The sequence below is a fragment of the Cervus canadensis genome, chromosome 11 (assembly GCF_019320065.1).
Source record: "Cervus canadensis isolate Bull #8, Minnesota chromosome 11, ASM1932006v1, whole genome shotgun sequence".
NCBI lineage: Eukaryota > Metazoa > Chordata > Mammalia > Artiodactyla > Cervidae > Cervus > Cervus canadensis.
In genome coordinates, this window is record NC_057396.1 from 73790322 (window position 1) to 73803378 (window position 13057).

Sequence of the window (13057 nt, forward strand, 5' to 3'; positions counted from 1 at the left end):
TGGTAGGTTGAACATTGCTGATTAGCTGGATGCATTGCACAACCATTTTTCTGTTTGGGGTCTCCATGTCCTCATCTCACAATGATTGCATTAATGTTGTTCTCAAGGACTCAGTGATCCCAAAGAATACTGAATTAGAAATCAAAAGCTATTTTTTGGCTGATCATTGAACACTGCATTGGATAATATCTGAGATTTCTTTTCCCCAGCTCTTAGATAAAAAGAAACCCCGTCTCGTTTCCTTTTTCTGGTAAAGTCGGGTCTTCATTGTTTTCCCTTAACCATAGACAAAGTATACTTCTCAATCTGCTCTATTGCTTATGGGATTAAATCTTCAGATAATTTGATATTTCATAATAAATACTTGTCTCTGTTACATACCAGATTAAATCTTCAGATAATATGATATTTCATAATAAATATTTATCTCCTGTGAACATATCTTCCAAACAGCCTGCAAGGCGTTCTCAGGTGACACACAGGAAAAGCCACGTGTGTGACCTCTGCTCACAGTGGTTTTCTGTCCCCACCTGCTCACTCCTTCTGCACTCCTGTTAAGGTCTATGTGTGACATCACAAAGTCACCATGCCTATGTTAGTCCACACCACCCTGCCTTTCTAGGGTACTCCTGCTCATTCTTCAGAATTCAGTTTAAGCAAACACTTGTATTGTTTCATGCTCAATCTTGATAGAAACTCCTTCTTTGTGTTCTCACGATTGCTTCGGCACGGTGAGATTATTGCTTTGGTCACGTCTTGTTTGTGTTTCTGTCGCCACTGTTGTCTCTTTCCTCCTCTAGATCATCAATTGTTTGAAGGCAAGGAGCATGCCTTTTTCACTTCTGCAATTTTCAAACCAGGCACTAACTCATGTTCAGTATTCACTTACAGAGTGAATGACTGGTTCAGTGGATGGCTAAGGCCCAGAGTTGTGCACACTCTACTCTTCATATATGCTTTCTGTGATGGAGGTGAGGGGGTGAGTGCAAGCCCCACTTAACCCCCAGCTCCTGTCTCACCTTAGCAGTGCCAAGCCTTGTGACTGATTTAGAGAGATCCCTGCCTGCTCTTTCTCACCTGGTCAGAGTGTCGTTAGGTCTTTAATTCTCGGTGCACTCACTTATTTTTGGATGTGCTGTTAAAATTCTTGTATCATTTACATAATCTTTAAGTCTGATTGCAAAGTCTGCTAAGCAAATTCTCATGAAGTGCAAAAGGTGATTTCTGAAGGCCTAACAAACTCTTCAGATGATAAACTAAAGACCCAAACTGTGGTTTTCTAAGAAGCATTTGCTGTTGCAAGTGGCAGATTCATGCCTTTGCATTCAGTACTGCAGTTGATCTTCTGATTCTCGTAGTTCTTACCTTTTATTGCACAACTGCTGTGTTCCAAAATGTTAATTACAGTTTCTCAGTCAGTCTTAACAGTTGGTCCTCAGCCCCATTTTGCAGATGAGTTTCAGAATAGATATGAACTCCTCAAGGTCACATAGCTGGAAAGTGACTCAATTAGGATTTGAACTTGGTTGTGGTTGGCTTCATAGCTGAAGCTCTTTCTGCTTGACACAGTGTTATTCCACTATGACTAATTTCGTTACATATCAGTTTATTGTCAAGCTTCATCCTAATGACCCTCCAACTTTCCCCCTGAGTTTGAGCAGAGCCATTGGATATTTCAAGAAGGAATCTTCAATTTATGACATCTATGGGAAAAAAAATGTAAAAGTAGAACTACCACATTAACTATCAGTTTCACTCCTAGGTATATATCCAAGGAAAATGAAAACACTAATTCAAAAATGATATATGCACCGGAATTTATAATTGCCAAGCTATGGAAGCAACCTATGTGCCCATCCATACACAGATGAATAAATAAAGATGTAGCAAATAGAGGGAGTTTTATAATCACAGTTTCAATTTCAGTACTGGTGATTAGTCTGTTTACATTTTCTGTTTCTTCATGCTTCAGTCTTGGGAGATTCTTCCTTTCTAAAAATTTGTCCAGTTATTCCAGGTTGTCTGTTTTGTTGGCATGTTGTTTGTAGTTGCTTGTAATAGTCTTTTATGATGCTTTTTATTTCTAGGGTGTCTGTTGTAACTTCTTTTTCATTTATCTCTTTATCAACTTGAGCCCTCTTTCTTTTTTTCTTGATGAGTCTAAGTAGAGGTTTATCAATTTTGTTTATCTTCTAAAAGAACCACTTTCAGTTTCACTGATTTTTTCTATCATTTTCTTCATTTCTATTTCATTTACCTCTGTTCTGATCTTTTTGATTTCTCCCCTTCTGCTAACTCTGAGTTTTGCTTGTTCTTTTTCTATTCGCTTTATGTATAATGTCAGGTTGTCTTAGGCTGCTTGTGATTTTTCTTCCTTCCTGAGGTAAGACTGCGTCACTGTAAACTCTCTTCTTAGATATGCTTTTGCTGCATCGTTTAGGTTTTGGATGATTGTACTTTCATTTTCATTTGTCTCCAAGTGATTTTTGATTTTCTGTTTTATTTCTTCTGTGATCCACTGGTTGTTTAGTAGCGTATTAGTTAGCCTCCAGCTGCTTTACAGTTTTTTTTTTTTTTTTTTCTCTTGTGGTTGATTTCTAATTTCACAGTGCTGTGGTTGGGGAAGATGCTTGATGTGATTTTGATTTTTCTTAAATTTACGGAGGTTTGCTTTGTGGCCCAGCATGTGGTGAATCTTGGAGAATGTTCCCGTGTGCGCATGAGAAGAATGTGTATTCTGCTACTTTTGAATGGAATGCTCTATAAGTATTAATTAAGTTTATCTGACTTAACATGTTATTTAAGGTCTGTGTTTCCTTATTTATTTTCTGGATGATCTGTCCATTAATGTATTACTGTCATTTTCCCTTCTTTTTTTGGCTATATTTCACTTATGTATTGGGATGCTCTTATGGTGGGTGCATATATGTTTACAATTATTACATCTTCTTCCTGGGTTGATCACTTGATCATTATATTGTGTCCTTCTTGTCTTTTATACTAGTCTTTATTCTAAAGTCTATTTTGTTTCACATGAGTTTTGCTACTGCCACTTTCCTTTGATTTACACTTGCATGGGATCCCCTTTTCCACCCATACAGACTTTCAGTCTGTATTTGTCCCTAGATCTGAAGTGGATCTCTTAAAGACAACATACATACAGGTCTCGTGATTTTACCCATTCAGCCAGTCTGTGTCTTTTGGTTGGAGCATTTAATCCATTTATGTTTAAAGTAATTATTGATAAGCATGTTCTTATTGCCATTTTTGGTAACTCTTTCAGATTTGTTTCTGTAGACCTTTTTTCTTCCTTTCCTTGTCCTCTTGTGATTTGATGGCTAAGTTTAGTGTTGTGTGTGACTTCCTTTTTCTTTATCTGTGTGTGTATCTGTTGTATTGGGTTTGCCAAAGTGTTCATTTGGGTTTGTCTGAAGATCTGAATGAACTCTTTGGCCAACCCAACAGATTTTTGGTTTCAGGTTATCATGAGGTTTTGATACAGTAGTCTGTATGTAAACAAGATTGCTTTAAGTTGTTGGTCTTTTAATTCTAAATGCATTTCCAGTACACTGCACTTGTGCTCTTTATCACAGTTGCTGCTTTTGATGTTATATTGTGTGCCAATGATGTCCCACCCTTCCAGTAGTCATGCACGAATGCGGAGTTGGGCCATAATGAAGGTTGAGTGCCGAATTGATGTTTTCAAACCGTGGTGTTGGAGAAGACTCTTGAGAGTCCCTTGGACATCAAGGAGATCAAACCAGTCAATCCTAAAGGAAATCAACTCATTGGAGAGGAATTGAGAGGAAATGCTAAAAGAAATCTCTCATTGGAGGGACTGATGCTGAAGCCTAAGCTCCTAAGCTCCAATACTTTGGCCACCTGATGCAAAGAGCCAAGTCATTGGAAAAGACCCTGGTGCAGGGAAAGATTGAGGGCAGGAGAAGAAGTGGGAACAAAGGATAAGATGGTCGAATGGCATCATTGACTTAATGGACAGGAGTTTGAGCAAACTCTGACAGATAGTGAAGGACAGGGAAGCCTGGCATTCTGCAGTCCATGAGATCACAAAGAATCAGGCACAACGTGGCAACTAAAGAATGGCAGCAACTCTATATTTGCCTTTACTGGTGAGCTTTTCCATCTGTAATTTTCTTGTTTCTGGTTGTGGTCCTTTTTTTTTTTTTCCCTCTTAGAGAAGTTCCTTTAACATTTGTTTGCAAAGCTGTTCTGGTGGTGCTGAATTGCCTTAGCTCTTGCTTGTCTGTAAATCTTTTGATTTCTCCATCAAATTTGAGAGTGAGCCTTGCTGCTTAGAGTATTCCTTCTTCTAGGGCCTTTCATTTCATTATTTTAATATGTCATGCCACTCCCTTTTGGCCTATAGAGTTTCTGCTGATAAATCAGCTGATAATCCTATGGCGTTTCCCTTGTATATTATTTGTTGTTTTTCCCTTGTTGCTTTTAGTAATTTTTCTTCGCCTTTAATTTTGGTCAGTTTGCTTGCTATGTGTCTCAGTGTGTTCCTATTTGGGTTTGTTCTGCTGGGGACTCTGCTGCCTGGACTTCAGGTGAATGTTTCCTTTCTCATGTTAGGGAAGTTTTCAGCTATTATCTCTTCACATACTTCTTTCAGGTCCTTTCTCAGGTTATTTGTTTAACCTTAGCAGCATGAATTACCTCATATAGGAAGCATTTGCAGTTGTTGTTCAGTCGCTTTTAAAGAAAGAATTAAATAAAATTTGAAGAATTTTTCAAAGAAAGGCCACTTTTCTGCTCCCTAGATTGACCTTCTACATTTAATAAGACGTTCAGTGTTTCCCCAGTCGCATTACAATCTCACTCTGGTTTTGTTCCACAACAGACAGAAACCAAAGAACCTTGTCCTCTCTAAGGTGCAAGTTCAGGAGGAAAGCATCTCTGCAGCTGCTTGCTCCTTGGTGTCAGATAATCACTCACAATCCATTTGCATATCTTATCAGAAAGGAGTCTAATTATCTTCTCCCTCTACAAATTCTCTGCAGAGAAACTTTTCCCCCCTCCCTAAGAAAAGTAATATCTTCGAGCTTAATTTCACTTGGCGAAGCAGAAAATAGAGAAAAAAAATGTAATTTTTCTTTATTCATGTAAATAGTTGTTTTTTTTAAAAACCCTTGTTTTCTGATTTTATAGAGAAATATTTAAAGTACTTAGACCCTAAACACAATCTGCTATCAGGGAAGCTGAATATGTGTGCAGTAGTGTAAATTAAACTCTAATTCACATATTTCTTCTGTTGCACTCCATTTCTTCCCTTCTAAGCTGACTGGGGCCAGGGGCAGGCTTAACTTAAGTTGTATATTATGATGTCATATTAGATAACATTTCATGTGTGGGTTTGTGTGTGTGTGTGTGTGTGTGTGTGTGGCTTTAGCATAATGAGGTGGAGAGGAGTTTTTTCCCAATCACTTTGCCTAATGTCACCAGGTGAGTTGAGTAATTCAGGCCTCTAAATGGCAAATTTTCAGGTGTTCATTATCTGGTTGATTACTTAAGTTTCCCACTGCACAGATGTAGACTAAATTAACAAGGTGTACAAGCTGGGAGATTTATATACAATATTGCAGACATTGTACAAGGAAGTCTTTAAAGATTCTGCTTTGCACTTAAGACCTTACCAGAGATGTCCAAGATGTGAGTTTGCAGAGACATTTGCTTTCTGTGAGATCCATTTCCACTCCCCTGCATGTGTTATATTTCTCATATACCTGGTGTTTGAGGAAATAAAGTTTTGTGCAGGTGTTGCTTTCATGGGTCAGGTTATTGGAGATGATCAAATGATTCATTTCAAGGGAAGAGACTGAAATCAAACCCTGTGATTGTCCTCAATTGGAATTTTTTCTTTCCCCCAGCATGAAGAAAACTGATTTCTGATAAGTCAGAGCAGTAAGCAGAGAGTAAATCAGGTGAACCTGGAGCATTACTGCATTAGATTGTTAAAAGCACACGGCAGGCAATGTGCCTTGTTCAAATTTGTATCTTGCAGTACCATACAGTGGACAATTAACTGATGGTATTTTTCAGTATCTATATAGCAATGACTTCAGCTTAAAAAGCACTTTGAAATGTACCAGTGTCTTTAATATTTATTACTTAATACAAATGCTAGTAGATCAAAGCTTGGTGTATGGTCCATATCTTGTAAATAAAGAAACAGACCCTGATAATTTAAGAAATTGCTCCAAGTCACAGATTGGTTCAGTTCAGTTGCTCAGTTGTGTCCGACTATTAGCGACCTGAAAGGCTGCAGCACGCCAGGCTTCCCTGGCCATCCCCAACTCGTGGAGCTTGCTCAAATTCATGTCCAAGTCAGTGATGCAATCCAACCATCTCATCCTCTGTCGTCCCCTACTCTTGCTACCTTCAAACTTTCCCAGCATCAGGGTCTTTTCCAATGAGTCAGTTCTTCACATCAGGTGGCCAAAGGAATGGAGTTTCAGCTTCAACATCAGTCCTTCCAATGAATATTCAGGACTGATTTCCTTTAGGATTGACTAGTTGAATCTCCTTGCAGTCCAAGGTACTCTCAAGAGTCTTCTCCACCACCACAGTTCAAAACCATCAATTCTTCACGACTACTGGAAAAACCATAGTATGACTATAAGGGACTTTGTTGGCAAAGTAATGTCTCTGGTTTTTAATATGCTCCCTAGGTTGGGCATTGTTTTTCTTTCAAGTAGCAAGCATCTTTTAATTTCATGGCTATAGTCTCCATCTCCAGTGATTTTGGGGCCCAAAATGTAAAGCCCCTCACTGTTTCCATTATTTCCCCATCTATTTGCCATGAAGTGATAGGACTGGATGCCATCACCTTAGTTTTCTGAATGTTGAGCTTTAAGCCAAGTTTTTCACTCTCCTCTTTCACTTTCATCAAGAGGCTCTTTAGCTCTTCTTTACTTTCTACCATAAGGGTGATGTGCTCTGCATTTCTGAGGTTATTGGTATTTCTTCCAGCAATCTTGATTCCAGCTTGTTCTTCCTCCAGCCTGGCATTTCACATGATGTACTCTGCATATAAGTTAAATAAGCATTGTGACAATGTACAAATAAGCAGCCTTGCTGAACTATCCTAAATTGAAACCAGTCTGTTGTTCCATGTCCAGTTCTAACTTGTTTTTTGACCTGCATACAGATTTCCCAGGAGGAAGGTCAGATGGTCTTGTATTCCCATCTCTTCAAGAATTTTCCAGTTTATTATGATCCACACAGTAAAAGACTTTGGCATAGTCAATAAAGTAAAAGTAGTTGTTTCTCTGGAACTCTCTTGCTTTCTCAATGACCAATAGATATTTGCAATTGGATCTCTGGTTCTTCTCCCATTTCTAAATCCAGCTTGCACATCTAGATGTTCACAGTTCACATACTATTTAAGCCTCTCTTGCAGAATTTTGAGCATTACTTTGCTAGCATGTGAGATCAGTGCAATTGTGCAGTAGTTTGAACATTCTTAGGCATTGCTTTTCTTTGGGATTGGAATGAAAATTGACCTTTTCCATTCCTGTGGCTACTGCTCAGTTTTCCAAGGCACAGAGTAGGTATTTATTAGTGCCTCTGAGGGCTGGCAACAGCTCTTCCATATTTCAATTTATTCTTTTTGTTCTGCCTCTGCTGCTTTCGTTTTTTTCTAATGTTTGAAAGAAACATGAGTGAATGAATGAATGATGGATGGGGTAATATACCGTGTCTCCAGATTGGAGAGATTACCCTGGCAACCTTATTTAAGTTCTGCTTAATTATTAACACCCTGCTTATCACTTCATGGGAAATAGATGGGGAAACAGTGGAAACAGCAGATGACTTTATTCTTTTGGGCTCCGAAATCACTGCAGATGGTGATTGCAGCCATGAAATTAAAAGATGCTCCCTCCTTGGAAGGAAAGTTATGACCAACCTAGATAGCATATTAAAAAGCAGAGACATTACTTTGCCAACAAAGGTCTGTCTAGTCAAGGCTATGGTTTTTCCAGTGGTCATGTTTGGATGTGAGAGTTGGGCTGTGAAGAAAGCTGAGCATCGAAAAATTGATGCTTTTGAATTGTGGTGTTGGAGAAGACTCTTGAGAGTCCCTTGGACTGCAAGGAGATCCAACCAGTCCATCCTAAAGGAGATCAGTCCTGGGTGTTCATTGGAAGGACTGATGCTGAAGCTGAAACTCCAGTACTTTGGCCACCTCATGCGAAGAGTTGACTCATTGGAAAAGACCCTGATGCTGGGAGGGATTGGGGGCAGGAGGAGAAGGGGACAACAGGGGATGAGATGGCTGGACGGCATCACCGACTCAATGGACATGAGTTTGAGTAAACTCCGGGAGTTGGTGATGGACAGGGAGGCCTGGCGTGCTGCGATCCATGGGGTCGCAAAGAGTCGGACACGACTGAGTGGCTGAACTGAGCTGAACTGAACTGTTTATCTAACTTCTATTCAGAGTATATCATGTGAAATGCTAGGCTGTATGTTTCACCCTCCTTATTTGACTTCTATGCAGAGTACATTAAATAATATGCCAGGCTGGATGACTCACAAGCTGAAATAATGTTTGCCAGGAGAAATAATAACAGCTGCAGATATGCAAACGATACCACTTATAAGGCAGAAGTTGAAGAGGAACCAAAGATCCTCTTGATGAAGGTGAAAAAGGAAAGTCAAAAAGCTGCCTTAAAACTCAGGATTCAAAAAGTGAAGATCATGTCATCTGATCCTATCAGTTTCAGTTCAGTCGCTCAGTCATGTCTGACTCTTTGTGACCCCACGGACTGCAGCATGCCAGGATTCCCTGTCCATCACCAAATCCCAGAGTTTACTCAAACTCATGTCCATTGAGTCTGGGATGCCATCCAACCATCTCATCCTCTGTCTTCCCCTTCTTCTCTAGCCTTCAATCTTACCTAGCATCAGGGTCTTTTCAAATGAGTTAGCTCTTCTCATCAAGTGGCCAAAGTATTTGAGTTTTAGCTTCAGCATCAGTCCTTCCAATGAACATTCAGGACTGATCTCCTTTAGGATGTGTACTGGTTGGATCGCCTTGTAGTCCAAGGGACTCTCAAGATTCTTCCCCAACACCACAGTTCAAAAGCATAATTTCTTCAGTGCTCAGTGTTCTTTATAGTACAACTCTCACATCCATACATAACCACTGGAAGACCATAGCATTGACAAGACGGACTTATAGAAGTATGTACTCATTAAATACATGATCAAAGAAATGAATGAATTAACAAATAGCTCTTTAGAGAGAAAAGAGTTCCTTCGCTTTGAAAAGTTACTGAGTGTTTCTGGGGGGGAGGAGCCAAGATGGCGGAGGAGTAGGACTGGGGAGACCACTTTCTCTCCTACAAATTCATCAAAAGAATAACTGAACGCAGAGCAAACTTTGCAAAACAACTTCTGATCGCGAGCTGAGGTCATCAGGCGCCCAGAAAAGCAGCCCATTGTCTTCGAAAGGAGGTAGGACAAAATATAAAAGATAAAAAGTGAGACAAAAGAGCTAAGGACGGAGATCCGTCCCGGGAAGGGAATCTTAGGCGACATTGCTTGGGGTAGGGTCCGGGCCTGAGCGCCCTGAGGACAATCAGAGGGAGCTTCTGTGAGTTGCCAACTTGAACTGTGGGAGACCAAAAGAGAGAGAGTAAATTAACCGGCCCGAACACACTGCCGGCTGTTCGCAGAACAAAGAGACCCAGAAAATCCAGAGAAGAGCTCGCAGGCTGTGGACCGGCCCAGCCCCGCCGGAGGCAGGAGGCAGCGGGGAGGGGAAGGTCACGCGAGACACAGGGCGCAGGCACCCGACCGGCGCAGACGCGGAGGGCAGAAGGCGCGTGCACCCAACTGGCGCCAGCGGAAACTGAAACTGGGTCCGCGGAAGGGAGTGGGCACTCCACACCTGGGGAGAGTGCGCCCACCAAGCCCTTCGCTGCCTGGACCGCTCTGATGGGGAAGGCACAGGGGGCAGGCGCAGCTTTTCGTTCCGCGCTTCTGTGGAACACCCGAGGGCTGGAACCTCGCACAGCGCGGGGCGTGCTCCATATAGAGCAGCCGGGAGCCTGAGCAGCGCAGACGGAGAAAGCAGCGCCAGCCCCTCCCCGCAGTGCCAGCCCCTCCCCGCAGAGCGACGGAACTAGCCACCTGAATAAGAGTCCACCTCCGCCCGCCTGTGTCAGGGTGGAAATGAGGCTCTGAAGAGACGGCAAACAGAAGCCAAATAAACAAAGGGAACCGCCTCAGAAGGGACTGGTGCAACAGATTAAAATCCCTCTAGGAAACACCGACTACACCGTAAGGGGCCTGTAGATATCGAGAAGTGTAAGCTGGAACGAGGAGCTATCTGAAACTGAGCCGAACCCACACTGACCGCAACAGCTCCAGAGAAACTCCTAGATATAATTTTACCTTTCTCTCTCTTTTTTTTTTTCTTTTTTATTTTTTCTCTTTTATTTTCCTTTAAAATCCCCTATTACTCCCCCATTACTCCTTAACTTTCATTTCCATAGATTTTTACGATTTTTTTAATTAGGGGAAAAAAAATTTTTTTTTCTTTTTTTTTTCTTCTTTTTTTCTTTTTCTTTTTTTTTTCTTTTTTCTTCTTTCTTTTTTCTTTCCTTTTTCTCTTCTATTTTCTATTTTTCTTTTTCTCTTATTTCTTTTAAAGTCCTCTAGTACTCCTCTACTACTCCTTAATTTTCATTTTCAATACACTATAACCTTACAAAAAAAAAAAAAAAAAGAGAAGCCCTATTTTTAAACCGAAGATTATTCTCTCCCAGTCTTGACTCTCTGTTTTCTACCTCAGAACACCTCTATTTCCTCCTTTCCCCTTCTCTTCCCAATCCAATTCTGTGAATCTTTGTAGGTGACTGGGCTACGGAGAACACTCTGGGAACAGACAGCTGCGTAGATCTGTCTCTCTTCTCTTGAGTCCCCCTTTTTCTCCTCCTGCTCGTTTCTATCTCCCTCCTCCCTCTCCTCTTCTTCATGTAACTCTTGTGAACCTCTCTGGGTGTCCCTAATGGGGGAGAATCTTTTCGCCATTAACCTAGAAGTTTTCTTATCAGTGCTGTATATTTGGAGAAGTCTTGAGACTACAGGAAGAATAAAACTGAAATCCAGAGGCAGGAGACGTAAGCCTAAAACCTGAGAACACCAGAAAACTCCTGATTACATGGAACTTTAAGTAATAAGTGACTGTCCAAAAGCCTCCATACCTACACTGAAACCAACCACCACCCAAAAGTCTATAAGTTTTAGAGCAAGACATACCATGCAAATTCTCCAGCAACGCAGGAACATAGCCCTGAACGTCAACATACAGGCTGCCCAACGTCACACCTAACACATAGACCCATCTCAAAACTCATTACTGGGCACTCCATTGCTCTCCAAAGAGAAGAAATCAAGTTCCACGCACCAGAACACTGACGCAAGCTTCCCTAATCAGGAAACCTTGACAAACCAATCGTCTAACCCCACCCACTGGGTAAATCCTCCACAATAAAAAGGAACCACAGACCTCCAGAATACAGAAAGCCCACTCCAGACACAGCAATCTAAACAAGATGAAAAGGCAAAGAAATACCCAATAGGTAAAGGAACATGAAAAATGCCCACCAAGTCAAACAAAAGAGGAGGAGATAGGGAATCTACCTGAAAAAGAATTTAGAATAATGATAATAAAAATGATCCAAAATCTTGAAAACAAAATGGAGTTACAGATAAATAGCCTGGAAACAAAGATTGAAAAGATACAAGAATTGTTTAATAAAGACCTAGAAGAAATAAAAAAGAGTCAATTAAAAATGAATAATGCAATGAATGAGATCAAAAACACTTTGGAGGGAACCAAGAGTAGAATAACGGAGGCAGAAGATAGGATAAGTGAGGTAGAAGATAAAATGGTGGAAATAAATGAAGCAGAGAGGAAAAAAGAAAAAGGATCAAAAGAAATGAGGACAACCTCAGGGACCTCTGGGACAATGTGAAACGCCCCAACATTCGAATCATAGGGTTCCAGAAGAAGAAGACCAAAGAAAGGCCATGAGAAAATACTCGAGGAGATAATAGCTGAAAATTCCTAAAATGGGGAAGGAAATGCCACCCAAGTCCAAGAAACCCAGAGAGTCCCAAACAGGATAAACCCAAGGCGAAACACCCCAAGACACATATTAATCAAATTAACAAAGATCAAACACAAAGAACAAATATTAAAAGCAGCAAGGGAGAAACAACAAATAACACACAAAGGGATTCCCATAAGGATAACAGCTGATCTATCAATAGAAACCCTCCAGGCCAGAAGGGAATGGCAGGACGTACTGAAAGTAATGAAAGAGAATAACCTACAACCTAGATTACTGTATCCAGCAAGGATCTCATTCAGATATGAAGGAGAATTCAAAAGTTTTACAGATAAGCAAAAGCTGAGAGAATTCAGCACCACCAAACCAGCTCTTCAACAAATGCTAAAGGATCTTCTCTAGACAGGAAATGCAGAAAGGTTGTATAAACGTGAACCCAAAACAACAAAGTAAATGGCAATGGGACCACACCTATCAATAGTTACCTTAAATGTAAATGGGGTGAATGCCCCAACCAAAAGACAAAGATTGGCTGAGTGGATACAAAAATAAGACCCCTATATATGCTGTCTACAAGAGACCCACCTCAAAACAAGAGACACATACAGACTAAAAGTGAAGGGCTGGAAAAAAATATTTCATGCAAATGGAGACCAAAAGAAAGTAGGAGTCGCAATACTCATATCAGATAAAATAGACTTTCAAATAAAGGATGTGAAAAGAGACAAAGAAGGACACTACATAATGATCAAAGGATCAATCCAAGAAGAAGATATAACAATTATAAATATATATGCACCCAACATAGGAGCACCGCAATATGTACGGCAAACACTAACGAGTATGAGAGAGGAAATTAATAGTAACAAAATAATAGTGGGAGACTTTAATACCCCACTCACAACTATGGATAGATCAACTAAACAGAAAATTAACAAGGAAACACAAAC

At 40.5% G+C, this 13057-nt stretch overlaps 1 protein-coding gene across 1 annotated transcript in view; it reads right to left on the minus strand.

Moving 5' to 3' along the window:
- The window catches only part of LOC122450481 (fatty acid desaturase 2-like protein FADS2B), a 914319-nt gene that overhangs the window by 865555 nt on the left and 35707 nt on the right, over positions 1–13057 (minus strand). The gene's annotated exons all lie outside the window — the stretch shown is intronic.